The sequence below is a fragment of the Diceros bicornis genome (genome assembly GCF_020826845.1).
Source record: "Diceros bicornis minor isolate mBicDic1 chromosome 30 unlocalized genomic scaffold, mDicBic1.mat.cur SUPER_30_unloc_2, whole genome shotgun sequence".
NCBI classification, from domain to species: Eukaryota; Metazoa; Chordata; class Mammalia; order Perissodactyla; family Rhinocerotidae; genus Diceros; species Diceros bicornis.
Window position 1 is genome coordinate 5,567,380 of NW_026690900.1, and position 4,995 is coordinate 5,572,374.

General features: G+C 56.6%; 1 long non-coding RNA gene across 1 annotated transcript; it reads left to right on the top strand.

The window, feature by feature from the left end:
• The first annotated feature begins 562 nt into the window (after nucleotides 1-562).
• Nucleotides 563-4,538, top strand: LOC131402117 (uncharacterized). The gene is made up of 4 exons (XR_009218295.1): nucleotides 563-739; nucleotides 1,694-1,797; nucleotides 3,766-3,840; nucleotides 4,435-4,538. It is a non-coding gene; the product is annotated as an uncharacterized LOC131402117 (long non-coding RNA).
• The last annotated feature ends 457 nt before the right edge of the window (nucleotides 4,539-4,995 follow it).

A 4,995-nucleotide genomic window follows, 5' to 3' on the forward strand; every position in this document is an offset into this window, starting at 1 on the left:
GAGGACGTTGGGCAGAGTCTGCGCTTTGGTGGGGGAGGGGAGCACACTGAAGTGCTGTCTTGTCCTGGGTAGTTCACTCATTTGCCCAGGAGGCCTCAACAGCCTCAGCACTAATTAGGCACCTCATGTGTACATGACTACAAGTAAGACAAACAATGCCCGTGGTTGTTGCTGCCTTGGGGAAATGTGCACCTGAAAGAGGAGACAGACCCTAGGATGGTCAGAATGGGTGGGAGATGCCCCTAGAGATGGTCAAGCAGGAGCCTTGTTCTGGTGCTTGGAGGAAGTGAGACTGGGCAGCGAGAAAATCCCACTTCCCTGCACCACAGTAACATGTCCTGGGTCATCCTGTGCTGGGTGCCCTCAGGGGACACAGGCAACACCCAGGGACTCCCACAAGCCTCAGGTCGCATTATCAGCTTCCTGAGATCCAGCTCTAACCTCTGACCCGGCCTTGGACTGGGGGATACAGACACTGAGCTGGGCTGTGGCAGGTCTGGGTGATACTCCCTGTCCTGCCCAGGATCTCTTTAAGAAAGTGATGCCCCACGACTTCCTGGACTCCATCTGGTCCCAGTGTGACAACAGGGGTAATGAGCATCTGGCACCCACCATCCATGCCAACAAGACCCACTTTAACAGAATGATCAAATGTGTCGTCACCACCTGCATTGGGGACCCGAGCATGACGGTCCAGGACAGGGCCAGGGTGGTGGAGTTCTGAATCCAGATGGCCAGGGTAAGATGAGGGAGGCCCTGAGAGCCCCTCTCTGGAGTCAGGGGAACTGCCCCTTCTCCTTTCTCAGCTCTCATGTTTGAAGTCTGTGGTCTGAGCCATTTCACAATCCTTAGGCCCCTCCAGCCAGTGCCTCGATGACCTGACTCCTGGACCCAATGGTGGGAAGCTCACCCCTTCCTGATCTCCTTCCTGGGCTTGAGCTAAAATCCTCCTCCTGGAAGTATTCCTCATCATGTTCCAGCTGTGCCTTTCCCGGGTTCCCTGAACTGCTGTCTCATCCAGGACAGGAGATGTCAATGAGGCGACAGAAGCCAGAGGAAGCAGGGCTCCAGCTCCCCCTCAAAACTCATCCTCTTCCCTTCCCCAGGAATGCCAAGGCCTGAGGAACCTTTCCTCACTCCATGTGATCCGCTGGGCTCTGCAGAGCCCCTCCATTCAGCGTTTAAAAGAGACATGGAGATGGGTATCCAGGTGGGTAGGACTCTCTCCATGCTAGCACCACCTGGGTGGACCAGACCCCACACAGAGCTGGCATTGCCCTTCAGTCAGTTGGGACCTCCTGAGAGACAGCAAACCCTGGCGATAGGGTCTAACCTGTTTGGAAGGCTTGGAGTCTTTCTGAAAACTTAGGCCTGTGGTTCTGCTTCAGGAATCAGTTTCCCTAAGTGACAGATCCTGGCTTGAGCCAAATTGAAGATTTTCAAGTGTTTTCAGCAACAGAACTCTCTGTCCACATGAAATTAAGACTGTTTAAATCACATCTCCTGAGAAGATAAGATAATGGAGGCCCCAGGTAACAATAAGAGAGCCCCCTCCCCAGTCCCAGACACCTCAGGGCTCAGAGGACACAGTGAAAACACTCATCCAGGCTGTCTGGATCTTCTGGGTTTTCAAACAAAAGGGATTTACCCTCAAACCACTCCATAGTGTTTCTTTCCTTTTTTCCCTTCTCAGGAAGAACTGGACAAAACTTAAAAAGTTGATGAAAACAAGCCAGTGGGAGAGCAAGAAGCTGCTCAAGGAGGTGAATGGAGGCTGGAGATGAGGAAGGAGGGGAGGTGGAGGGGGGAGAGACCAGGCAGGATGTGCTCTGGTAAGTTTTTCACTTAAAGTTCCATGAGAAATAACGGTCTGTCTTGTCCAGCTTGACAGGAAGCAGGGGGTGTGAGCTGCAGGGGCTGGTGGGGACTGTTTGGGTCAGGAGGCCTTGGTCACAGGATACAGTGGTGTCGCCTGGACTGTTCCAGGAGGTGAGGAGCTGGCAGAATGAGCAGATCTGTGGCTTCCATGCGGACCCATCAGCTGACCCTCTTCCTCCAGGCTGGTGGGTGGATGGAGTGGGTGGGGGTTCCTTTTTTCCTACAGCAGTCCAGCCTGTCCTCAGGAAGCCACGCCTCTGCTGCTCCTTCTGTCTTCACTGCACCTCGCAGGAGAGGGCACTCTGCCTGCTCCAGTTATGGGCACTGTGAGGTCACACAGGCCTTGTGGACACAGGGGCTGCCCAGCCTTGGGCCAAATGTTGGATCTGGGACAGAACTGTGTGCTCTCTGGGAGTGTGCGACCTAACCTTATAGTGGTCACTGCTGACAAACCAGTGAGTCTCGCCCGGTGCCTGGTTGACAAAGATACGCCCCAGATGGCAATGAGAATTATCGGGGAACCTACAGATCCTTAATGGATCTTCCTGACAGGACGTTAGAAGTTTCCAAGTAAAAAAATGATTCAAATGTCACCATTACACAGCGCCATGGTCACACCCTACACTGTCACTCAGATGTGGCACAAGGGAGTGCCCTTCCTGAGTGAATAAAGGAGGAGTTCTGTGCAGGGTTCATCCTGAGGGGATCTTGGGGAGCTGAGGCCTTTGGCATGGCCTCAGGTCCAGCCTGGTGTCAGAGAATCCCAGGGGGCTGGAAAATACAGAATCCACTTGGATAGGACCCCGAGACACCTTGTGCCTCCCGATCCATGGCTCAGGCTGACTGAGGGCCTCAACACACCGTGAGAGTCCAGAGGACAGGACCTTGGTCAGAGGTGTGTCTGGAGGAAGAGTGAAGGCCGGGGGCCAGACCCTTTCACTAGTGGGTGGCGGTCCCCTCTGTGGGCCCCTGAGCAAGTAACTGCCCCTCTGTGGGCCTCGGTCTCCTCATCTGGGAAATGGAGGGAGATGGTCTGTGGTGCAGGCCTCACAGGGGTGATGAGGTACAAGGGGGAGAGGAATGTGCAGGAGCTTTGTGCTCCTCCTCCTCGAGGGGGGAGGGGAGAGTACTGGTGACAGTCAGATGACACTGAGTCCTCAGGGGACCCTGGGAGGCATGGGAGTCCTCCTCACACTTTCCTGATGAGGAGAGAGGCTTAGGGGCCTGGGCAGGCCTGAGGACACAGAAGAGAGAGTGTTGGAGATAGGAGTGATTTAGAATCAGAGTACTCTGGAATGGGAACAGCCATAGACACCAGATGTCCGGGGTTTAGGATCAGGGGCCTGGGAGACACGGGGAAGGGAGCATGGCCTCCCTGAGCCTGTCCTTGACCCTGCAGGAGGTGACCTCTGTGTGGGACACCCTAGAGATGGATCCCCAGGGAGCCCAGGAGAGGCCGCAGCAGCAGGTGAGGGGGCCTGAGCGGGAGGGTGTCAGAGGAGGATGTCTCTCTCCTCACGGCTTGAGGCCTCCCTAAGAGAGGGCTCCCTCCTCCTCCAGCCAAGATCCTGGAGCCCCAGAGCCTCAAATGCCTGCCCTGGAAGTGACCAGGAGGTGACCTGGGAGGGTAGGGCCCAGGATGAATTAGAGAAGGGAGGGGCAGGGAGCACATACCCTGGGATTTGCCAAAAGCCGCCCATAGGAGGTGACTGGGGAAGTTGTGTGGTCCTGGAGGGGGTAACTGAGGGGAGGCCGCTGAGGGTCCTAGGCTGCTCTCTGTGGGAGTCTGTGGTGGGCAGGAGGCTGGGGTGAAGGGATTTGGGGGAGGGTCCATGGGGGCACCTGAGAGGTGGGACTCATCTCACCACTCCCACCCTGATTTCACAGGGTGTCGTCCCCTTCCTGGGCACGTTCCTCTATCACCTGAAGCTGCTGGACATTGGGATGGAGGATGATCTGGAAGTGAGTGAGCCTGGAGGTGGGGCCAGGGAGCAGGATCCTGAGGTTTGGGAGGCGAGAGTCCTGCACTGGGCCCTGAGCTATCAGTATCTGTCAAACCTTCTCTCATGAGAGACCCATGGCCACCCCTGGGAGCTGGGGAGTCAGGCCCATCTTAGCAATGCATGAATAGACGCTCCGCATAAGCCCCCCACTAGGCTCCTTGGGCTGGTGAAGCTCAGAGCTGCCTGTCTGCAGAGCTGCAGGAGGCTGTGTCTGAGCTGCACTCAGCCTCCCCCTCAGGCCCTGCCCCTGGGGGAGTGCCATCAGCCCCTGCAAGTGAGGAAGCACTTCTGTGGTCCAGCTGTCCCTTCCTCCCTGAGGCCTCAGTCTCCCCATCTGTCATCAGAGAGGGTGGGCTACACAAGGTCTCTGGGCTCAGCTCCCCTGTCCCTCCTGCTCTGGAGCCCAGAGCCTGGCCCAGTGTCAAGTTCTCTTTGTGGAAGATCTGCCCTCTGCTGGGCCCTGACGTTCCTGCAACCTGAGAAGGGGTGTGATGGGAGTTAGTTATGGGCTTAGGGGGCTGTTTCTGATGGACATTGGCTGTCTCCCTTCCAGGGAAATCGGTCCAACTTCCAGAAATGGTGTGAGGTGAGCAGCTGTGGGGAGGGTGGGGAAGTGGAAATCACAGACCTCCCCTAGCAAGACATTCTCTGGCCTCATCCCTTGGGTCAAATCCACAAAGCTGGGTATCCCATCACGTTGGTGGGTGCGAGGGGGGGCTTGGCATCAAGGACACCTTCCTGGATGAGGAACTAATTCAAGCCAACTGTGAGGACAGGCAAGTCCTGAATGGAGTGGGAAGGAAGGAGGGTTCCCGAGTGAGCACAGACCCCAAACCAGATCCTCACTCCGCACAAGTCCCTGGCAGGGTTCCCCACCCAAGCCCTGTCTGCACCTTGTCCTTCCTCGCAGAAATGCAAAGTCATCAGGAGGATCAAGCTGCTCCAGCAGGCTGCAAATGCGTATGACCTGGAGGCCTAAGAGCGATTTGGGGCCTCGTTCCAGGCCATGGAGCCCATCAGTGTCCATGAGAGGTGAGGGGGACAGGAGTTGGGTGAGGGCAGGGCAGACTCTCTCTGATGGCCAGCTCCAGAGCCTGTGGCCTGGCTCGCTAAT